At 44.2% G+C, this 25,461-nt stretch overlaps 1 pseudogene; it reads right to left on the bottom strand.

Annotated features, from left to right (window-relative positions):
• The window catches only part of LOC141197627 (uncharacterized), a 188,091-nt pseudogene that overhangs the window by 23,764 nt on the left and 138,866 nt on the right, over positions 1 to 25,461 (bottom strand).

Here is a 25,461-nt window from a genome sequence, read left to right as displayed (position 1 = left end):
GCCTGAGGTTAGAGATGAGTGCAAAGGAGGCCGCTTGAAAGCAGAGAGGAACACTGAGGAGACAGCCTATGTGTAGAGAGAAGCACTGAGGAGACTGCCTGGGAGCATAGAAAAGCGATGAGGAGACAGACTGAGGGCAGAGAGGAGTCCCGAGGAGATGGCCTGAGAGTAAAGAGGAGCGCTGAGGAGATGGCCTGAGTAAAGAGGAGCGCTGAGGAGATGGCCTGAGAGTAAAGGAGAGCGCTGAGGAGATGTCCTGAGTAAAGAGGAACGCTAAGGAGATGGCCTGATAGTAACGTGGAGCGCTGAGGAGATGGCCTGAGAGTAAAGAGGAGTGCTAAGGAGATGGCCTGAGAGTAAAGAGGAGCGCTGAGGAGATGGCCTGAGAGTAAAGAGGAGTGCTAAGGAGATGGCCTGAGAGTAAAGAGGAGCACCGAGGAGACGGCCTGAGAGTAAAGAGGAGTGCTGAGGAGATGGCCTGAGAGTAAAGGAAAGCACTGAGGAGATGGCCTGAGAGTAAAGGAAAGCACTGAGGAGATGGCCTGAGAGTAAAGAGGAGCACTGAGGAGATGGCCTGAGAGTAAAGGAAAGCGCTGAGGAGATGGCCTGAGAGTAAAGGGGAGCGCTGAGGAGGTGGCCTGAGAGTAAAGAGGAGCGCTGAGGAGATGGCCTGAGAGTAAAGGAAAGTGCTGAGGAGATGGCCTGAGAGAAAAGAGGAGTGCTGAGGAGATGGCCTGAGAGTAAACAGGAGCGTTGAGGAGATGGCCTGAGAGTAAAGAGGAGCGCTGAGGAGATGGCCTGAGAGTAAAGAGGAGTGCTGAGGAGATGGCCTGAGAGTAAAGAGGAGTGCTGAGGAGATGGCCTGAGAGTAAAGAGGAGTGCTGAGGAGATGGCCTGAGAGTAAAGAGGAGCGCTGAGGAGATGGCCTGAGAGCAAAGAGGAGCGCTGAGGAGATCGCCTGAGAGTAAAGAGGAGCGCTGAGGAGATGGCCTGAGAGTAAAGAGGAGCGCTGAGGAGATGGCCTGAGAGTAAAGAGGAGTGCTGAGGAGATGGCCTGAGAGTAAAGAGGAGCGCTGAGGAGATGGCCTGAGAGTAAAGAGGAGCGCTGAGGAGACTAACAAGAAATGCAGAGGAGATGGTCTGAGGATAGAAAGGAACACCGAGGATACGGCCTAAGTGTAAAGGGGTCGTCCATTTACTTTATGTGTTCAGGGTAGAATTAAATGGCAATGGGTGGTGTTAAGGGTTAGAGGAATGGTTATGGACGTGGCCTAAGATGTCATCATGATGTACAATCTATCCCTCTTTATATTCCCTGACAGTTGGGAGGTCACACAAATGTAAAAATCTAATTATTTTTGTAGCTGCAAAATGCAATTGCAATGTGTGAATAAAGTCTATAGAGAGTGTGAGCCCCAATGGGGATGGTGATATTAATGTGTGTACAGCGCTGCGGAGTATGGAGGCGATATAAAGAATAATGGGGAATCTCCACATACCTCCACCTGCAGAGCCGCCACCACATATATGGCTGCTCTGTGTGCACAGGACCTGTGATGAGGTCACAGGAGGGGAGGAGTCAGGGGTCACATGATCAGGGGCCTCAGTGGATGCAGGACTCTGCTGTACCCTGCAGGATGGAGCCTGTATAAGTGTTTAGTGTGTGGTGAGCGTCTCTATTAGGTTATAGGCCAGACACTATGTACCACACTTATAAGTGCAGATGGATAAGGCCGATATAGGGTGCCAGTCACACAGATAATACTACGCAGCCGCCCTTCCATGAACCATCGGTGTGAGTGGTTGTTTCATCTATTTTGCACCTGTGCTGCCTCCGCCTTTATCATGGGGACTGTTGTGTCCTGCAGTGTAGTTAATATTGTGTCTGTCACGATTCCTCCGCTCAGTGTGTCTTAGACGCAGTGACAGACAGCTCAGTCATCCAATCTAGTGCAGGGACGTGCTGAGCTGTCGGTACTTTGACTGACAGCTCAGCACGTCCGATCTGAGACTGGGAGATGCTGAGTTTCCTTCAGGTGTTCCCTGTTCCTAGTGATTACCCAGCTACTTAGCTGAGCTGTAAGTCCCCGATAGCTGCTGGTCATAGCTTTCAGCTCAATGTGGTTTGTTCCCTCTGCGCTTTATGCTCTGAATTCAGACATTCTGATCTTCTTTTGCCGGACCCTGGCTTTCCCTATTGATTACCAGTTTGTATTACCCCTTTTGCCTTGACACACGCTGATCTTGGAATTCTGACTCTGGACTGTGACCTGACTAGGCCTTTGTCTCTTCCCTCTTTTTATAATGTACCATCCTGGCTATTGACCTCAAACTCCTTGACTATCCTGACTCACGGCTTGTCCGTGAGAAGTGATTCAGGGTCACAGCATCTTGGTTTTGGTAAATATGGCCGCCTTTTTTCCGTGAGGTTTTTTGAATATGTGGTGGGAGAAAAAATAAATATTTCTAATACTGTGGGCTCTACTGGTATCACGTGCTGAGCGTCTCTGCTCTATGAGAACTGATGAAAGCTCGGTCTGAACTGTGTCCTATAGATTACAGCAAAGAGGATAAAAACAACCTCGTTACGGGTCATTCACATGTCCAAGTGAGACTACAATGCATGGGCTGGCCGCGAGTCTCCTGACCTGAGCGGGATGACAGCCTCATATATTTATATAATTGTGAGGTAAAAAATGAGAAAAGAAGCTTTATGGTGGGCGCTGTCATGCTGAAGACAAAGATGAGAAGGTGTAGAAAAACAAAAAACATATTAAAAGATAGCAATGTGTTTCAAAATCGATCTGACATCTTCCTAGGGCCATCATAAAGCCTTTTTTCCTCATTTTTTGCCTCCTTCTGTTGACTTCAACAGTGGGGAAGCAGTCTATACGAGGAATACCATTGTGCTACTTCTCTCAGCACAGTTGTGCCTGACCGTCTCAACTCCACCAGGTGGGAAGATTCCATCGACCCTTCCCTGTTTCTTATCACCAGGACTTCATCATGGAGCTGCATATACTTCTATGAAGCCGTCATGCTCAGGTCAGGAGACCCACGGCCAGTCCATACATTGCACAGACATATAAATGAGCCCTTAGTATTGTTGAGCACAATAACTGTGGAGGGGAATAAAGTTGTGCATCATTATTGTCTATGGCAATTGGGGGAGGGGGGTGTATTACTATTACCGCAGGGCTGGCCTGGGCAGGGGGGAATCTGTGTTGGCTCCCTCACAAGTGCTGACCCTCTGTGTGGTTACATATACTGTAAGCCTGTCTATATGTGGGTGTACGTATGGATAAGGTCTCTCTACTTCAAAAAAAGATATAACTTTGTCAATTACATGCTTTATAAGGAACAATCAATTTTTTTAAAGGAAAAACCAATGATGTGGATATACGTATTGTGTCTTATGATGTAAGAAATCACAGGTTATGCAGACATAATGTTTTCATATGTTTGTCATTAAACTCATCTCCTCTCGATCATATATATATTATATATTAAAAACAATAAACACTTAAATCCTTCTCCTTCTTCCTCAAATTCAGAATTTTATTTTAACCACTAAATAATAAATTCTTCTTAATTTTGGTATCGCACCGACCGGGAGGATGACATCGCCGCTCATTCACACCAGACATTTAATGATGTTTTTTTTTCTTTTTTTTCAGTGCATTTTAAAGTGAATTTAGTTCTAAAGCACAAAAATTTTAAATCGCCTGATGCCAAGGGGTTAAATATTCCTAAAAATGGATGAAAACATCATTATGTGGCACCCCAGGGGTCTGGTTGCCACAGTAATAGAAATATTACTGAGAGCAAGTGGGAGGTTTCTCTGGTCAGGAGCCCTCAAACATGCAACACCGCCCGCCCAGACCTGGGAGGGGAGGAATCAGCCCTTATAAACTGGGTCTGGGGCGGGATTAGTTAGTCAGAGCATGGAGACAGTTCCAGACACAGGGAGAGTTACAGCAGGAGCTCTGTAGGAGCAGTAGCTGAAGACCAGGGGCTGGAGCTGAGCAGAGATATAGCTCGCCCTGGCATTAGAACCTAATAACCGGACACCGGAGTCCGAGGCTGTGGGGACGGATATCCACCCAGCAGCAGAAACCAGCCGGCAGGGGATTCCAGGTCCTCTGGCCATAGAAGCCCGGAGGCTCAGTCACAAGGAAGGGACCAGCACCGCCATCCAGGAGCGGAGGCTAACAGAAGGCCCCAAGTCACCAGCCATACGGGTGAGCACCACACGGTATACTCAGGGACGTGGGCTACTTCAACCCGCTTACGGCAAGGTAGCCAGAAAGAGTGCAGATAGATGGGGAGGCCTACAACTCCACCTGGCCAGGGGAACTCCTGTTTGCTCGCAGACTGACCAGGCCCCTTATGCTAGCCAGTACTCCCGGGAGGGTCTGCCTTAATATCACCAGTAAAGACCCTGAACTGCACTGCAAAGACTCTGAGTCGTTCCTGCTTCAGCGCCGCACCAGCACTACTAGTACTGGGACTCCCGTGCACCATCACCCTCACCATCAACTACAGTGCCCTGGGGCTGCACTCTTCCCGTGGGGAGTCACACTACCTAAGCTGCATATACCATCAGCCCCAGCGGTCTGCCTTGCAGCGGCGGTCCGCACTGACCGCAATCCACGGGTGGCGTAGTCGGACATTAAACCACAAAAAAAAACACAAAATACCGCCATTGGCCTGACCACCCTGAGCCACGGGACCGGGTCACCGCCATGGACCCTACAACCCCCAGAAGCCCGGTTCCGGGTACCCCTTGGCCCAGGGGATGAGTCATTTACACAGATTGCGAAGGCGGCAAATGTGAACAGGTGTGAAGAAAGACTAAGGAGAGAGTGAGGCCTGATGGGGACAGTGATAATAATTTGTGTACAGTGCTACGGAGTATGGAGGCGACATAGAAGGAAGAGGAAGAAATAATAGAGACTAATGGGAAATCTCCACATACCTCGACCTGCAGAGCCGCCACCACATATATGGCTGTGATGAGGTCACAGGAGGGGAGGAGTCGGGGTCACATGATCAGGGGCCCCAGTGGATGCAGGACTCTGCTGTGCTGGTTGTCATGGTGCTGGATGAGCTGAAGTTTATGTGTGGGGTCAGGAGGGGTTTACAGTGTGGATGTAGCAGAGCCGCGTGTGTACGAGGTGTACGGAGCAGAGCTGTGTGTGTACGAGGTGTACGGAGCAGAGCAGCGTGTGTACGAGGTGTACGGAGCAGAGCCGTGTGTGTACGAGGTGTACGGAGCTGAGCCGCGTGTGTACGAGGTGTATGGAGCTGAGAAGCGTGTGTACGAGGTGTACGGAGCGGAGCCGCGAATGTACGAGGTGTACGGAGTGGAGCCGCGTGTGTACGAGGTGTATGAAGCGGAGCCGCGCGTGTACGAGGTGTACGGAGCGGAGCCGCACGTGTACGAGGTATACGGAGCGGAGCCGCGCGTGTACGAGGCGTACGGAGCGGAGCCGCGTGTGTACGAGGCGTACGGAGCGGAGCAGCGAGTGTACGCGGCGTACCGAGCGTAGCAGCATGTGTACTAGGCGTTCCGAGCAGAGCCATGTGTGTACGAGGCGTACGGAGCGGAGCAGCGCGTATAAGAGGCGTACGGAGCAGAGCCGTGTGTGTTTGGCAGTCCTGGCCAGGGCTGTGGAGTCGGAGCACATTTTGGTGGAGTCGGAGTTGAAATTGGTATAAAATGGACCGACTCCGACTCCTAAAATACACTGCTCAAAAAAATAAAGGGGACACTTAAACAACAGAATATAACTACAAGTAAATCAGACTTCGGTGAAATCAAACTGTCCACTTAGGAAGCAACACTGATTGACAATCAATTTCTCATGCTGTTGTGCAAATGGAATAGACAATAGATGGAAATTATTGGCAATTATCAAGACACCCTCAATAAAGGAGTGGTTCTGCAGGTGGGGACCACAGACCACATCTCAGTACCAATGCTTTCTGGCTGATGTTTTGGTCACTTTTGAATGTTGGTTGTGCTTTCACACTCGTGATAGCATGAGACGGACTCTACAACCCATAGAAGTTGCTCAGGTAGTGCAGCTCATCCAGGATGTCACATCAATGCGAGCTGTGGTAAAAAGGTTTGCTGTGTCTGTCAGCGTAGGGTCCAGAGGCAGGAGACACTACCAGGATACGTGGAGGGGGCCGTAGGACAAAAACCCAGCAGCAGGACCGCTACCTCCGCCATTATGCAAGGAGGAACAGGAGGAGCAATGCCAGAGTCCTGCAAAATGACTTCCAGCAGGCCACAAATGTGCATATTTCTGCACAAACGGTTAGAAACCGACTCCATGAGGGTGGTATGAGGGCCCGACGTCCACAGATGGGGGTTGTGCTCACAGCCCAACACCGTGCAGGACGCTTGCCATTTGCCACAACACTAGGATTGGCAAAGTCGCCACTGGTGCTCTAAGCTCTTCACAGATGAAAGCAGGTTCACACTGAGCACGTGACAGACGTGACAGTGTCTGGAGACCCCGTGAAGAGCAATCTGCTGCCTGCAACATCCTTTAGCATGACCGGTTTGGCAGTGGGTCAGTAATGGTGTGGGGTGGCATTTCTTTGGAGGGCCGCACAGCCCTCCATGTGCTCACCAGAGGTAGCCTGACTGCCATTACGTACCGAGATGAGATCCTCAGACCCCTTTTGAGACCATATGCTGGTGTGGTTGGCCCTGGGTTCCTTCTAACGCAGGACAATGCCAGACCTCATGTGGCTGGAGTGGGTCAGCAGTTCCTGCAAGATGAAGTCATTGAAGCTATGGACTGGCACGCCCGTTCCACAGACCTGAATCCGATTGAGCACATCTGGGACATCATGTCTCGCCCCATCCACCAACGTCACGTTGCACCATAGACTGTCCAGGAGTTGGCGGATGCTTTAGTCCAGGTCTGGGAGGAGATCCCACAGGAGACCATCCGCAACCTCATCAGGAGCATGCCCAGGTGTTGTAGGGAGGTCATACAGGCACGTGGAGACCACACACAATACTCAGCCTCATTTTGACTTGTTTTAAGGACATTACATCAAAGTTTGATCAGCCTGTAGTGTGTTTTTCCACATTCATTTTGGGGGTGACTCCAAATCCAGGCCTCCATTGGTTAATAAATGTGATTTCCATTGATGATTTTTGTGTGACTTTCAGCACATTCAACTTTGTACAGAACAAAGTATTCAATGAGAATATTTCATTCATTCAGATCTAGGATGTGTTATTTGAGTGTTACCTTTATTTTTTTTAGCAGTGTATATAATAAGTTGGGTACAGTAATTCATTGCAGTTTGTGAGAAATATTTTTATATAAGAATTTGGGAAAGTTATGAAATGTCTTATAAATGCCTGTCCTATTCCTGATCTAAGGGTCTAGACTTTTAGCTGAAAAAATGTGTCCTACCGTAAATTTATCACTTAAACATGAGCCATGTATGAGGGAGTCGTGGAGTCGGTGTCATGGAAATTGATTAGTCGGAGTCGAAGGTTTGGCTTACCGACTCCACAGCCCTGGTCCTCGCTTGTGGGGGCCAATAGCAAAGCCCCCGAGGTGTGAACAACATACAACCCCCTAAAGTGACCCCATTTTGGACACTGTACCCATCAGGGAAGTCATCTGAGGGTGTGCTGTCCAGCTCTTTGTTTGAAAAGACTTTCAGCCATTTTGGGCATTACCTAATGATTATTGTATTGTTGTGTTTTGCTGCCATCTACTGGCCATTGTTATAACATGTATTATTCCTGTGTTTTACCCACAACACCTTTTGGTCTGTAACTCCTCCTACCTCCTGCTCCTCACTTCCTTCTTCTTCACATCCATCTTGACTACACATGCTGCAGGACTGGAGAAAGGATTCTCTTGTTACCACTTTACCTAGCGCTTCTAATACCTACAATTCCTAATCTTTCCTCATCCTTCACTTTCCCTCATCTCACCTCATCAAGAACTGTAAATAAATCTGCTGAATTCATCACTGCATCATCATTCTGGATTACCACGTGCAGGTCATGAGGAACAGAACCGCAGATCAGTGAGTTGACTCTATCTGCCATTGCTTATACAGAGATCTGTGTCACATCCCTCATACACATCTCGCCCCACGTACATCGGTGGCAGAATAGTAACAAGACACCTAAGTCTTCAGTATCTGTGTGCATATGCATGTCTGCTAGCAAGTCTACCATCTTAGCTAAAGCATGTCTACAAAAGGCACAGTGGATCCATCTGTGGAGAAGCACATCATGTTCCTGACACCACAGATGCTCCAGGAGCAGAGTCCACACTTACTGCAGAGCAGGATGTACGACCACAACAAGTAACCAAGCCAACACAAAAGGTCATAGAGAACCTGGAGACAACCAGAGATGAGCTCCATGATAACATAGATTATTTACGGGGCAGAGTTGAGCACTATTTAGCAGCTCTTCCACGTGCTAACAATGACGCAGCAGATTTAACCGCCAATTTGAAGAGTTTATCTGCCGCCTATGATCGCTACCAGAGACTGTCTGTTAAGTACATTGCATTCCCGAGTAACTGTGATATGGATGATGCCCCAGCAGAGCTGAAATGGAGACTCTTCTCCAAGAAAAGACCGTATTAGTGTGAGATGCCCAGGATAAGGCAGAACTCCGCATCGCACACCTCCAAGAGGTTAGATCACATCGTACAGCCTTGACCAAAATCACATCTCGGTCTTCCAGATCATCTCAGTCCAGGAAGTCAACATTGTCTGACAAGATACTGGAAATACGTGCATCTGCAGAGGAAGCTAGAGTAAGAAGCTCCTTTGCTAGGAGGCTGAAGTAGAAGCCCAACTGAAAAAGCAGGAAGCTGAGATGGAAACTCAATTAAAAATACGCCAAGCAGAAAGGGAAGAAGCAGCAGCCCTCGCTAAACTGAAGGTCCTTGAACAAGCACTAGTTCAAGATGCTAATATGGACTGCTTTATTCCAGGAGAAATGGAGGACCCAGCTGATCGCACTACAGACTATGTGCTAAAACATTTACCATCTGTACCAATGCCACCTCCAATCCACCACACGGATGCACCCGTAAGCCAAGAAATGTTGCCACCTACTGCCGACAAGGTAACTTCCAGCACTATCCCACAATTTAGGCCGCAGCCAGCAGATCCTATAGAGACTAAACCACAACTTAACCCTCATGCCACATCATTCCGTCCTGACCTGTCTCAGTCATATAAGCCAGAGAATTTACATTCCCCAGGGATACCACAAGTTAATCCTGCAACTATGACTGGGAGGTCGGACATGTCTGAATTCGCCAGATATATGATTCGCAGGTAGTTAGTAAACATCAGTCTCTCAAAGTTTGATGATTGTGCCGAAAATTATAGAGCCTGGAAATCAACCTTTCAAGCAGTAATCCAAGACCTTAATCTCACCGGCAAGGAACAACTAGATTTGCTTGTCAACTGGTTAGGCCCTGAATCAGCGGAGTGCATCGAGACAATAAGGGTAGTTCATGTGGACTATTCAGATGCAGGTCTTATTGCAGCATAGGAGAGACTGGAGCAAACCCACGGCAGCTCAGAAGCCATAGAGTATGCCTTATTTAAGAAACTGCAAGCCTTCGCAAAAATAACTAACAAGGACAATCGAAAACTTCAAGACCTGAGTGACCTGCTAAAGGAAAGAGAATTGGCAAAATTAGACCCACGTCTTTCAGGACTGAGCTACCTTGATACTGCTCATGGCGTGACTCCAGTAATTCTCAGGCTGTGTGCCCACTATGCGTTTTTCAAGCATTTATGCTGCGGAATTTTCGCGGCATAAACGCTTGGGAAACACTTGGTAATCCGCCCCCCATGGTCCCCAATGACAAGCCGCACTGTTAATGTCCATGCTGCGGATTTTTCCGCAGCGTTTATGCTGCGCTCAAAAATCTGCAGCATGTCCATTAATTTTGTGAACACGCAGCATAATCGCCGCCATTGACTTGCATTGGACCGCGTCATATCCGCATCACAGCATCTCCACAAGCGGATATCACATGGTTCAATGTGCGGATGGTACCCAGGTCTGGAGGAGAGGAGACTCTCCTCCAGACCTGGGTACCATTGTACCTGGAAAAAAAAGAATAAAATAAAAAATAAAGATTATAGTTACCTTCTGGCGGCCCCCGCAGCGCTTGTTCTCCTTTGTCAGCAAATCGCGAAGGACTGAAGGACCTGCGCTGACGTCATAGTCATGTGACGGCAGGTCTTTCAGTGTACGGCGATCTCCCAGCAGCCAGAACGGAGCGAAGCAAGACACCGGGGACTGTCAGAAGGTAAGTATAATATTTATTTTTTACCATTCTCTCAGGTCACACTATATAAATCCATGCCGGTTGCATGCATTTATATAGTGTGACCAAGTTGTCAAGCACTTTCCAAGTGATGCTAAAATCGCTTGGAAAGCGCTTGACACCCGCATGCGGAAATGCATGTGAAGAACGCTTCATTTCCGCTTGTCCCTGGCAGGAAAAACACATGTACAATCTGCATGCGTTTTTTCTGCCAGGGAGATGCAGAAATGCTGCAGAAATTTTCTGCTTCATTTCTGCATCGTGGGCACATAGCCTCAAGTTGCCAAAATGCATGCAGGATAAATGGGCAGACCATGGCTCACGGTATAAAGGACAGCATAATGTGTCTTTTCCTCCCTTTTCATATTTTTCCAGGTTCGTCAGTGATCAAGCTTGGAAGAAGAATGATCCCAGCTTTGACTTCACTGAACCTACTCCACCAGCTTCATCATCATCATCATCTACAAGGTATGATAACAATATCACCAAACGTAAAGAGATAAGGAGCACAGTATCTGTGAGAAAGACTGACGTTCCACTTACTGCACCCTCTTTTAACAAAACAAACGCTGTTGCTCCTAAAACTATCACCCACTTAAGGAATGCCGTGGATTCAGGGCAAAGACTTTGCAGGAATGCAGAGATACTCTCAAGGAGCTAGGAATATGTTACAAGTGTTGCACCTCCTCAGACCACCTTGCTAAGGACTGTAAGGCTGTCATTAAGTGCACTGAATGCAGTAGTGACAAACACGTTACATCTATGCATCCCACACCAGCTCCACACAATTCACAATGCAGCACCCAATCCTGCTCAAAATCATGGCGGGGAGCCACAAGTTTCTGATCCAGCTGCAACTGCTGTTTCCTCCTCATGTATGGAAGTATGTGGAGAAGGGACTGGTCCTAAATGCTGCGCTAAAGTATGTCTGGTCAAGGTCTATCCAGAAGGACAACCCGACAAGGCCTCTAAAATGTATGCCAAAATGTATGCCATAATAGATGAGCAAAGTAACAGGTCTCTAGCAAAGCCAAAACTCTTTGAGATCTTCAATATAAAAGGACAAACGGCTCCGTAACCCCTCATCACCTGTTCTGGTCATATTGAGACTTCTGGTAGGAGAGCCTCTGGGTACATTATCTCTTCAATCAAGGCGAACATGCACATACCCTTGCCAACTTTAATTGAATGTGACCAGATACCTGATAACATGGAAGAAATTCCCACGCTTCATCATCCCCACTTGAGGCACTTAACTAACGAAATTCCTCCTCTGGACACGAATGCTGATATTATAATCCTACTGGGGAGAGACATTCTAAGGGTCCACAAAGTGCGCCAACAATGCAATGGCCCAGATGATGCTCCATACGCCCAAATACTTGATCTAGGCTTCGTAATCGTGGGCAATGTATGTCTGGATAAGAGTCACAAGGCATCCGAAGTCAACTCCTTTAAAACGTATGTACTTCAAAATGGTTGCACAACTCACTTCAAACCATGCTCTCATCACTACGAGGTGAAAGAAAGGTTCTCTGACTTCATCCAAGAGCCTGACATCATTCCCACTCCCTATGGTGACGACTTAGGGAGAACAGTGTTTCGCACAACACAAGATGACAACAAGGTCGCCTTATCCATAGAAGACAAGGAATTTATTAAAATAATGGACAGTGGATTCTTCAAGAACGAATCTGACCATTGGGTCGCTCCCTTACCCTTCAAGGGTACAAGGGCCATGCTTGCTAACAACCAAGAACAGGCCTTATCAAGGTTCACCTCACTGCAGAGAACATTGCGAAATAAGCCTGAAATGAAGGACCATTTTGTAGCATTGATGGAGAAGATATTTCGCAATGACCACGCAGAGCCAGCTCCACCCTTGCAAGCCAATGAAGAATGCTGGTATCTACCTTCCTTTGGAGCATACCATCCAAGAAAGCCTAAACAAATCAGAGTGGTGTTCGATTCAAGCGCCAAACTTGATGGTGTATCTCTGAACGATGTTCTCCTCACTGGTCTCAACCTGACTAATAACCTGGTGGGAGTGCTCATGAGATTCAGAAAAGAGCCAGTCGCCATTACTGCTGACATTGAACAAATGTTCCATTGTTTGATCGTGCGACAAGATCACAGAAATTATCTCTGTTTTCTATGGCACCGAGACAATGACACCAGCAAGGAAATAGTTGAAGACTTCATGAAGGTGCACGTGTTTGGAAACAGTCCTCCTGCAGTTGCTACATACGGCCTACGTAGGACCGCCTCTGATGGTGAAGCAGAATTCGGGAAGGACGCCCAACAGTATGTTGAAAAGGACTTCTACGTGGACAACGGTCTCAAATCCCTGCCCACAGCAGACGAAGACATAGATCTGCTCAAATGGACACAAGGTATGCTTTCTAAAGCTCATTTAAGATTGCATAAAATTGCCTCCAATAGTGCTGTTGTCATGAAGGCCTTTCACTCTAATGATCATGCTTCAGAATTCAGAGACTTGAATCTAGGTTCAGACAACCCACCAGTACAGAGAAGTCTGGGCTTGAGATGGAACTTACTAAAGGACTCCTTCAGTTTTCAGGTTAGTGGTACAGAAAAAACATTTACTAAGCGTGGAGTTCTGTCAGTGGTGAACAGTCTATACGATCCACTCGGGTTTGTTGCACCCCTGACTATACAAAGCAAGCTTCTGTTAAAGCAACTTTCAGAGTCTATTAAGGACTGGGAAGCACCACTCCCTGCTGCCAAACAACTAAAGTGGAAGTCATGGAGGGAATCTCTTTGCGCCTTGGATAAAATCCACATACCACGTTGTTACACTCCAGCATCTCTTGCTATGAGTCAAAGGAAAGAGATCCATATATTCTCTGATGCCTCTACTGAAGCTATTGCAGCTGTTGCCTATTTGAAGGTTATAGACTCTAACAATGAAGCCCATGTTGGATTTCTATTTGGAAAGGCTAAATTGGCTCCTAAACCCGAGCACACCATACCCAGACTTGAGCTCTGTGGGGCTGTACTAGCCATGGAGATTGCAGACTTCATACAGAGTGAACTAGCTTTTCACGTGGTTGACATAAGATTCTACACAGACAGCAAGGTTGTTCTGGGCTACATATACAACCAGAAAAAATGCTTCTATGTCAGTAACCACGTTGAAAGGATCAGGAAATCCCCTAAACCTGAGCAATGGCAGTATGTTCCAACCCATCTTAACCCTGCTGACCTTGCTACTAGGCCAGTGTTTGTTGGTGCCTTCGTAAACTCTTCTTGGTTAACAGGACAGGAGTTCCTTTGCGACCAGTGTGAAGAGACTGCCGTTGAAGACAACTTCAGTCTTCAGGATCCAGATGTTGACCCAGAGATCCGTCCTGATGTCAGCACCCTCATCACCAATTCCAAGGAAAAGGATGGCTTGGACTGTCGGCGATTTGATTGCTTCTCCAGATGGACAAGGCTTGTTCGTGCTATTGCAAGGTTAGTCCACATCGCACAATGCTACTGCAATAAGGACAGTAACGCTGAGTGTCGCAGTTGGCACATCTGTCATAAGCCTCTCTCTGCAGAAGACATTATTCTGAGTGAACTGTTTGTGATACATAATGTGCAGCAATGAAATGGAATGTATACTTAAAAAGCAAGATGTCCCTTAAAACAGCCCTATTGTCAACTTAAATCCCGTAATTGATAAGAAGGGTTTACTGAGAGTCGGTGGTCATTTAAACAAAGCCAAGTTGGAGGAGGCAGAAAAGAATCCTCTAATCATTCCTGGCCATCACCACTCTGCTAATATGACATTACCATGAAAAGGTCAAACATCAAGGCAGACACTTCACTGAAGGTGCCTTAAGAGTTGCAGGCCTCTGGATTGTGGGAGCAAAGAGACAAGTTTCCCATTTAATTCATCTTTGTGTTCAGTGTCGCAAGGCAAGAGGAAAACTGCAACAACAACAGATGTCTGATTTGCCTGCTGATAGGACAAGCACAGAGCCACCGTTTACCTATATTGGTTTGGACATTTTTGGCCCGTGGGAAGTCACTGCATGTAGGACTCGAGGCGGACATGCACAAAGTAAATGTTGGGCAGTGTTGTTCGCATGCATGAGTGTACGAGCAATACACATAGAAGTAATAGAATCAATGGATTCCTCCCAGTTTTATCAATGCCTTAAGACGATTCCTCGCCATACCAGGACCAGTCAAGCAAATAAGGTCTGATTGTGGAACAAGCTTTGTAGGTGCCTGTCGAGAACTACAATTAGATTCAACAGCAGTCCAGGATTTCTTGGCAAACAATGGCTTTTCGTGGGTCTTCAACCCTCTTCACGCTTCCCATATGGGCGGATCATGGGAAAGAATGATAGGCATCACTCGTTGGATACTGGAGTCTATGTTGATGGACTCAAACCTCTCGAGACTCAGTCAAGAGACCTTAACCACTTTCTTAGCAGAAGTATCTGCTATTGTAAACTCAAGACCACTTGTTCCCATATCTATGGATTCGGAATCTCCTGCTATTCTTACACCAGCAACTCTCCTCACTCAGAAACTTGGAACCCTTCCTAACCCACCTGAAGACTCTGTGTCCGGTAACAAATATTAGAGACGTTGGAAACACGTGCAACATCTGGCTGTTTCTGGAGTAGATGGAAGAGGGAGTACCTTAATCTTCTTCAAGGACAGAGAAAATGGCAACAAGTTAAACCTAGCTTACAAGTAGGAGATTTTGTTCTCATGAAACCAGAAAGTAAAAAGAAACGCATGGCCTATGGGACTTATATCGAAAACCTTTTCAAGTGAAGATGGCAAGGTGTCCAAAGTGGAAGTAACAGTCAAGAAGCAAGGTGACCCCAAATCTTTCATTAGGCCTATATCAGAGGTCATCTTACTTATGTCAGTTGAGAATTAAGGACTATCCATTCAACCACAAGGAACTTTCCAAGAACTGTAACCACTGGATTACAATTGGGTTGGAGACAGTTTGGCCTAGTGCGGCTTCTCCAATCCGAAGATGGGCATCCTTTGGATTGCTTCAGGAACTGTTATAGACATTCGTCTACCTCGTTTGTTATTTGTTATTGTTGCTTTGTTGTTGTTTGTCTTTCAGGTTGATGTATCCCTCAGTACTTCAGGAAAACACCTTCACCTCAAGACATTTAATATAGTGAAATCCAGGGATTTCAGACGGAAAGTGTGCTGTCCAGCTCTTTGTTTGAAAGACTTTCAGCCATTTTGGGCATTACATAATGATTATTGTATTGTTGTGCTTTGCTGCCATCTACTGGCCATTGTTATAACATGTATTATTCCTGTGTTTTACCCACAACACCTTTCGGTCTGTAACTCCTCCTACCTCCTGCTCCTCACTTTCTTCTTCTTCACATCCATCTTGACTACACATGCTGCAGGACTGGAGAAAGGATTCTCTTGTTACCACTTTACCTAGCGCTTCTAATACCTACAATTCCTACCCTTTCCTCATCCTTCACTTACCCTCATCTCACCTCATCAAGAACTATAAATAAATCTGTTGAATTCATCACTGCATCATCATTCCGGATTACCACGTGCAGGTCATGAGGAACAGAACCGCAGGTCAGTGAGTTGACGCTATATGCCATTGCTTATACAGAGATCTATGTCACATCCCTCAGACACATCTCGCCCCACGTACATCGGTGGCAGAATAGTGAGTATCATTAATAGTTTAGTTTCTTCATGTATTTTGTCAATCCAAGGTTGAGATGTGAGTGTCCAGAGAGAGAGGTCCTCTTCCAGTTTCATCCACTGCTTATTTTCCATAGACCTAAACCAGTCCACTGTTCTCATAAGAATCGAAGATTGATGGGATTTTTTTTTTAGATCTGGCAGATTAGTACCCCATTTTATTCTTTGGGACGACACAATATTTTAACATGTATCCTAGGCCTCGATGTTCCCCATACAAACTTGCTGTTAGAATTGTTGAGATGGGAGAAAAAGGTCTGAGGAACGCAGACCGGAACGGTCTGGAATATATAAAGATTTGCCAATTTTTATCACATTAAAACGTCCAAACCAGGACAAGAGTTTTAAGTTCTAATTAATTAGATTTTGAATTGTTTGTTCAAGTATGGGGGATATAATTTAAATGATACAGATCATCCAAGTTCACCGGAATTTGTATACACAGGTACTTAATAGCATCTTTCTGCCACTTAAAGGGAAAGTTAGAAATAAATTATTGTGTCGGTTCAGCGTTAAAAGTTATGTTTATGGCTTCTGATTTAGAGTAGTTGACTTTAAAATTGCTTACATGGCCGAATTCTTTTAAATCCTTTATTATAGAGGGAAATTAGATAAGTGGGTTTGAAACATAGAGCAACAAGTCGTGTGCATGGAGAGCTAATTTATAGTGATGTGAGCCTATAGTAACTCCACTAATATCTGGATTTATATGTAATGCTACCGTGAAATGTTCCATCACCAATGTGTATAGGAGAGGTGATAAGGGACACCCTTGTCTCGTCCCCTTTTTAATAGAAAATGTGTCAGATAGAAGGCCGTTTACCCTATCGCTTTAGGGTCAGTGTATAAGGATAGAATTTTAGATAACAAGAAAGAGTCCATCCTAATTTGTGGTAGGGCGCTCTTCAAAAAAGTTCAATCCACTGTGTCAAATGCTTTTTTAGTGTAGACAGAAACAAGGCACATTGGGATCCCCTGGGCTTTTGCATGTGAATTTAACAACAATGTTTTATCTGTAGTATCACAAGCTTCTCTACCCTAACAAAACTAACCTGATTGTTGCTAACAATTGAGGGTAGATAGTGGGAGAGCCATGTTGTAATTATTTTAGAAAATATTTTGACGTCTACATTAATGAATGATATTGGATGAATATTAGGGCAGGTACAGTATTTGGTCCTTTTCCAGGCTTTGATAAAACCATTATATAAGCTTCAAGTGATTGGGGGGTAAAGTCTTCTGAGATTTTATTGAACACTTTAGTTAAAAAGGTAATAACAGAGGTGCAAACATCTTATAAAATCTATTATTGAATCCATCTGCCCCAGAGCTCTTCCCGATAGGAGAGGCCATTAAATCATTCCCTATCTGTTGTTCAGTGAAAGCTTTGTCTAGTATCTCCTGCTCAGGGGTCTGTAAGGAAGGAAAGTCAGTGTCCATAATATATTTATCAATTTTTGTTTCAAGAGTATTAGTGGTCTTGTCCATGAATATTATGAAGTGAGCTATAATAGCAATGAAATGCTTCAGCTAAGTCAGTGGGGTTATGAATTTATAGCCGCGGTGCTCCTTTTATTTTGGATACGTATGTCCTTTGCATCCGTGGATGTAACTTCCTTGTCAATGAGAGACCACATTTATCTGTGAATTCGTACGAGAACCTTCACATGCGATCTTGATATTTTGTATACGTTTGATCTATTAAAGGCCTTCGCTCCTTTCTTTTTTTCAATCAGATCATTTTTATTTAACAAAAGAAAGAAAGACCAACATTTTGTTTTTGTCATATAAACTTTGTGACAAAAAAAAATAAAAAGAAAGAAAAACCAGTAAACAATACAAGAACCGGTTTACAATGATATAAATCCCAATATCGCTCTATAGTACAATGTTTTGGAATAGTAATTTTACATTTGTACATAAATATCTGAATACTTCCTGACGGCTTATTTTTTCCCCTATTGGGACATCAAAAGAAAAAGAATATATCTAAGAAGGGGCAATTGTGTGGACTGAGACAATTATTATTATTTGCTGACGCCTTCGGTATAAAGGATATAAATTCCTGGTTTACTGCAGGGATATGTACAAATGGTCCAGTATAGTATTTCTGAAGCAATACCTGGGGTAATTAACCATTGCTCCCATACGTGTATGAGTTTCTTGAGAGCGTTCCTTTTTATATAAGCTCCACTTTCCAAGCATAGAGTGTTATTTATCCTGGGTTTTAGTTCTGTTATCGTTGGAGGAGAATTGTCTATCCAGTGTAGGGCCAACAACTTTCTGGCTTGGAATAATATTATTGAGCTATCTATTGCCATATGGGAGTCAGGATCTACGTCCTCTCCCAGGAGTCCTAGGATACAGATTTTAGGTTCCAACTGAAGTAATATCCCAAATACAGATAGTACAAGAGCGATCACCCCCGTCCAGTAGTCGCCAATATTTACACTTTCCGATGTCATATGCATCAGGTGCGCGTCCTTTTAACCACATCTAGGACATGTGTCATCCATTTGTATTTCAATTTTAAATAAAATACTTGGGGATCTATATACCCTATGAATGAGAAGAATTCGGGACAATCTTTGTGACTCTGACAATGAAAGTTTCGGCGTCAAAATCCAGTATTTCCCCCATTGCTCCTCAGATAAGGGACCCACATCCTCCTCCCATTTTGTCTTAACCATCAAAGGATATTTATCCAAATGTAACATAGTGAGATGTAGGTTTCCATGTAAGCAAGTGATGGCTTATTAAGGAAAAGTCTCTACAACTATATGTATTGTGTAAAGGAGAATAATACGTACAATCCTTTAAGTCTGGATGTAGTATCCTCCATACATCGACCAGTTGGAAAGAAAAGAGCACGTTTAGCAAAGCTTTTGATTGTGATTTAGATTGGTGATTCCGGTGCAGGGATGCATCTAAAGAAGGATCCAAGACAAAATTTAAGTCACCTCCAATGATGATAAGGTCCTTAGCAAAAAGTAAGTATTGACGGCCTGTCTTAATTTGGTCACAATTTGGGAGATAGTTTACCAAAGTCAAAATTTTGGAGTAGAGATCTTAAACACATACCTCCTCTCCGTGTCAGAGTGTTTCTACAATAGTATGCGGCAGTGATATGTGCCGGCCTATACTCAGCACCTTAGACTTCGAAACAGCATTTTTCTGGGACGCCAAGATGAATAATATCTGTTAGAAAACTGAGGTACAGTATATGATCGCCTCTAAAGTGTGACTCCTGAAGAAAGAGAAAATGTACGTGTTGTTTATGCCTACGATAAAACACTTGAGCTCCTTTCTCTGGAACATTAAGTCCTCTGACATTTAATGAGCAAGTTTTCAGTTGTCATATTACAGTTATATGAAAAAGTTTGGGCACCCCTATTAATCTTAAGATTTTATAAAAATTGGTGTTTTTTCAACAGCTATTTCAGTTTGATATATGTAATAACTGTTGGACACAGTAATGTTTCTGCCTTGAAATGAGGTTTATTGTACTAACAGAAAATGTGCAATCTGCATTCAAACAAAATTTGACAGGTGCATAAGTATGGGCACCCTTATCATTTTCTTGTTTTAAATACTCCTACCTACTTTTTACTGACTTACTAAAGCACTTTTTTTGGTTTTGTAACCTCATTGAGCTTGGAACTTCATAGCCAGGTGTATGCAATCATGAGAAAAGCTACTTAAAGTGGCCACTTGCAAGTTGTTCTCCTGTTTGAATCTCCTCAAAACAACTGTAAAATGATCTGAAAACAAAGATTATTCAACATAGTTGTTCAGGGGAAGGATACAAAAAGCTGTCTCAGAGATTTAACCTGTCAGTTTCCACTGTGAGGAACATAGTAAGGAAATGGAATAACACAGGGACAGTTCTTGTTAAGGCCAGAAGTGGCAGGCCAAGAAAAACATCAGAAAGGCAGAGAAGAAGAATGGTGAGATCAGTCAAGGACAATCCTCAGACCACCTCCAGAGAGCTGCAGCATCAACGTGCTGCAGATGGTGTCACTGTGCATCGGTCAACTATACAACGCACTTTGCACAAGGAGAAGCTGTATGGGAGAGTGATGCGAAAGAAGCCGTTTCTGCAAGCACACCACAAACAGAGTCGGCTGAGGTATGCAAAAGCACATTTGGAGAAGCCAATTTCTTTTTGGAAGAAGGTCCTGTGGACTGATGAAACCAAGATTGAGTTGTTTGGTCATACAAAAAGGCGTTATGCATGGCGGCAAAAAAACACAGCATTCCAAGAAAAACACTTGCTACCCACAGTAAAATTTGGTGGAGGTTCCATCATGCTTTGGGGCCGTGTGGCCAATGCCGGCACCGGGAATCTTGTTAAAGTTGAAGGACGCAAGGATTCCACTCGGTATCAGCAGATTCTGGACAATAATGTTCAAGAATCAGTTACAAAATTGAAGTTACACAGGGGATGGATCTTTCAGCAAGACAATGATCCAAAACACCGCTCCAAATCTACTCAGGCATTCATGCAGAGGAACAATTACAATGTTCTGGAATGGCCATCCCAGTCCCCAGACCTGAATATCATCGAACATTTGTGGGATCAGTTGAAGAGGGCTGTCCATGCTCGGTGACCATCAAACTTAACTGAACTGGAATTGTTTTGTAAAGAGGAATGGTCAAAAATACCTACATCCAGGATCCAGGAAATCATTAAAAGCTACAGGAAGCGACTAGAGGCTGTTATTTTTGAAAAAGGAGGATCTACTAAATATTAATGTCACTTTTCAGGTGAGGTGCCCATACTTATGCACCTGTCAAATTTTGTTTGAATGCAGATTGCACATTTTCTGTTAGTACAATAAACCTCATTTCAAGGCAGAAACATTACTGTGTCCAACAGTTATTACATATATCAAACTGAAATAGCTGTTGCAAAAAACACCAATTTTTATAAAACATTAAGCTTAAGATTAAAAGGGGTGCCCAAACTTTTTCATATAACTGTATATGAAAAAAAGGGGGGAGGGGAGGAGAGAAAGATTAAAAGAGGAAGTATAGACGGTAGATAGTAACGTCTACCTCTCAGTGTCTAAGAAGTATAGATTATGAATATATCGAAACAGTAGGAAATTGCGAAACAAGCAGATCCCAATGCAAGTCCCTAACTGGGGGTTGTCTTTACAGGCGTAAGTCAAACCTTCAGTCCTAGGCTTCCTATTAGTGGAAACCATGGAATACATAGCGAGTAAAGTAATACAGCCTGATATTACAGTAATATAATGTGAAGTCAACTTAAATGCCGTTCTAAGATATGAAAGGAGACATTATGTATAGAGGAAGAGTGGCACCTAATGCTCTATTTACATATATCTTATATGCTTAAAGAAATAAGTAAGCATCTGCAAACTGTCTCTCATCAGGGAAGACAAGATTCATTTCAGGAGCTCATATGATTGGCAGGTTCCTTTCTCGTCTGGGTGCATCACCATAAAGTTCCTGATCCATTGAACACCTTCTGTGACGTGCTGGAACGCTCTGTGGCAATGGTGGAGCAGGTGGCCAGTCAGATATATGGATTCTGGGAATGTCCAGGACATCACAGAAAGGTCTCGTCACTTTAATCTTTCAAAGTATACAATGTTCCATTTTTTTTGGACCTGCAGCTGGAAAGGTACCACAGGGGTACATCCGGCCATTTTCCCGGATGGCATCAAATAGTGGTTTCAATACCCTTCTTTTAGCAAGTGTCATTCAGGATAGATCTATGATCGATTGTATACGTTTTCCATTGAAAATCACCAGGACCCAACTCCGCTGCTTTCCTCACTACGGCCTCTTACATTGAAAAAAATGTATGTGACAGATAATGTCCTTTGGATGCTCAGGATCTGAACCATAATTGCCTAATGTATGGTGCGCCCTGTCGGTCTCCAGCTCCTTATCAATAGGATCACCAAGGATATTATTGATTAATGTCAATAGTGTTGGCATAATCACTTGTGCATTGATGCTTTCAGGTATACCCCTTATCCAGATATTATTGTGATTTTCATGGCCATCAACCAAATTAAACAGACTGTTTATTTATGAGCATTTTGATGGTCCACGTCTTGTAGGACATCAGCCTCTAATCTCTGTACCTTGTCAGTAACCTGTGACAGGCTAGAAGTGAGGGGACGTATTTCAGTTTTGTATGTGGTCTCCAGCCTTTGTATATATTGCTGCATCTATTGTTTAGTAGGGATAGACGCAATCTGATATACAAATAAGTTATGTTGTTCTCCATATCAGAATTCCCTGTGGCTGGGGGGTAAATGTCCCTGTGAAGCAAGCACTGCTCAGTATGTGGGTTTCGGTGAGAGTACAGGGAGATTTATGGAGCTGTCTGGCATCATGAGGGTTAAGACTGCTTCTTGCTGAGCTGAGGCAGTAATAGCTCTGGAGCAGGAACATAAGACCTTCCATAATAAACTGCATACCAGACATGCTGACAGAGGTGGAGGACCTCAGATTAACCTCTGATCTCTTCTTTCTTTCCTATATCAGACGTCATGTTTGAGGCTGTAAATTGCTTATAATTCCCCCAGGAACACGGTCTGAAGAGAGTGTTTTCATTGTGTGCCTTCTCTCGGTGCTATGTCCATGCCATGTCCTTCCTGTTGATGTTCAATACATCCAAAGGTGGCGTTGATTGGAAGCAGGATTGTGTGATGTAAGAACCTTATGTGAGCACTGGAAACACAAGTGACACCAATGGAACGGTGCCAGAATGGGAGGTGCGTATCATTGTTTTTTATTTTAACATGGCCAAACATGAGGAATGAGAAGGAGTCGTCCTAGTAGTGGAAAACCCCTTTAAAAAGATACAATTTTAGATTAGAATGAAAAACGCCTCTCCCCTGTGTGACTTCTCTGAAGTTTAAAAAAAGTTGATTTCCAAGGAAACCATTTCCCACATTAAGAACATAAAAATGTCTTCTCTCATGTGTCTGTACTTTGGTGACTAAGAAGTGATGATTTATTCACAAAACATTTTCCACATTCTGAACATAAAAAGGCTTCTCCCTTGTATGAGTTCTCTGATGCTTGTTAAGATATGATTTATCAGCAAAACATTTCTCACATTCTGAACATGAAAAGGGCTTCTCCCCTGTGTGAGTTCTCTGGTGATTAACCAAAACTGACTTCTGGATAAAACATTTTTCACATGCTGAACAAGAAAAAGGCTTCTCCCCTGTGTGAGTTCTCTGGTGATTAACCAAAACTGACTTCTGGATAAAACATTTTTCACATGCTGAACAAGAAAAAGGCTTCTCCCCTGTGTGAGTTCTCTGGTGATTAACCAAAACTGACTTCTGGCTAAAACATTTTACACATTCTGAACAATAAAAAGTCTTCTCCCCTGTGTGAGTTCTCTGGTGATTAACCAAAGCATATTTCTGGCTAAAACATTTTCCACATTCTGAACAAGAAAAAGGCTTCTCCCCTGTGTGGGTTCACTGGTGTTTAACCAAATCTGATTTCCGGCTAAAACATTTCCCACATTCTAAACATGAAAAAGGCTTTTCCCTTGTATGAGTTCTCTGATGCTTGTTAAGAGTTGATTTATCAGCATAACATTTTCCACATTCTAAACAGGAAAAAGGCTTCTCCCCTGTGTGACTTCTCTGGTGTATAACCAAACCTGATTTCCGGCTAAAACATTTCCCACATTCTGAACAGGAAAAAGGCTTCTCCCCTGTGTGAGTTATCTTATGTCTTATAAAACTTGATTTCAGCTGTCCCTCTGATCTGCTGGTACAGTCATCTGGCAAGAATAAAACCAATCATTATTTATGAATAACATATCCTTAAAATTTATATTGATGAATATTTCTACTTCAACGCTCTTCAAAAATGCACTTTATGTAAAAGTATCATTATCTACCAAGAAAACATCGCAGAAAAATCAACCTTACCAACACCAATCAGATAACAAATGCACTAGCAATTTAGTGTTTGTTGGGTGTACTGGGGTGTCTGTCCATGTGGGGTGCACTTATATAGTGCTGGACAGCCCCCCTGATCTAATAGTATGGGCATCATCACTATCCTAAGCCAGACACTGCATCACACCTACCTGTGTGACTGGCGTCCTATGCAAGCTTCATCTGTGTGCATCTTTAATACTAGGCAACCACCCTCTCCATGAATTGGTAGGTTTGTGAGTGGTAGCTTCATCAGTATTTTGCACCTGCGCTGCCCCCACCTTTATCATGGGGGTCTTCGGCATCCTGTAGCATTTGTTATATGATTTGGTGTTAGTAAGGCTGTATCTTTTTCTGTGATTTTTTTTAATTTTGCCCTATGTTAGCCGTCATTATTCACCAAGACAATAACAGTTCACAGTGTAATAGAAAACCTCATAGGATGAACCAGTGGATCGTAGTGTCCAACTGTTTGTTAATTCTGCCTCCCAAATATGGAATAAAAAGCCACCAAACAATGTTATGTAGGCAAAAATAATATCAATAAAAACTTCTACTAATCTCACAAAAAACAAGTCCCCACTCAGGTCCATCACCTGTCAATGGAAAACCAGAGGTTTCCACATTATTAGTGGCTCAAAGGCTTTTGAAAAGCAACATGGCTTCCATAAACCAATCCAGCAATATCCGCTCCCCCAAAGTCAGATCTCCCCCTCACTTCTGAGCCTTGCAGTGCGCCCAAAACACATTTAGCATCCATGTATTTAACATTACTATAGTGAGAAGAACCCACTTAATTGATGGTGTGTGTCTCCTGGAGCACAATCTGGTCACTAAGTGTTGGGTAATGAAACTATATATTTGTAATTTTCACTCTCCAACATCCACTGCGTGCTAATTTCTGGAAAGTGCCTGTGGAGTCAAAATAGTCACTACTCCTATAGATTATATCACTGAGGGTTATAATTTCCAAAATGGAGTCACTTTATGGGGATTTCTACTGCTCTGGTTTTCGGCAATTTGGTCACATTAGGGCTTCTACAAATGGTGGGTCCCATCTCCTCTGGGATCTGCTCCTGCGACGTCTGCTTCTCTCACCAGGAGCCGCCTTATTCATCCTGCAGGCGCTGGTGATGGAGGATACATCAGAATTAGAAGCTCTGGGCGGCGCAGGCTCTGTCCAGGGTTGCTAGGACCAGTAGTACCATCCAGTCTGGCAGTATGCTTCAGGCAACTCGAAAGCACCGCATCCTACTAAAGCTGGAAGCATATTGCCGGAAGCTGCCAGATACAGCCTTGTTCTCCTCTGGTTCAGTCCTCTGTGCTCAGCTCCCGGGTTGTGTATTTGTTTCCTGTTGTGACCTCGGCCCGTTTACTGACTACTTTTGTGTGATTTTGTATTTTCTCTGACCTCCATGTTCTGACCCGGCTAT

The sequence above is a fragment of the Phyllobates terribilis genome, unplaced genomic scaffold, assembly GCF_046119375.1.
Source record: "Phyllobates terribilis strain yellow unplaced genomic scaffold, ASM4611937v1 Scaffold_85__1_contigs__length_6476398, whole genome shotgun sequence".
Lineage (NCBI taxonomy): Eukaryota > Metazoa > Chordata > Amphibia > Anura > Dendrobatidae > Phyllobates > Phyllobates terribilis.
The sequence above is the reverse complement of the archived record's forward strand: the minus strand, read 5'-3'. Positions and strand labels throughout refer to the sequence as shown.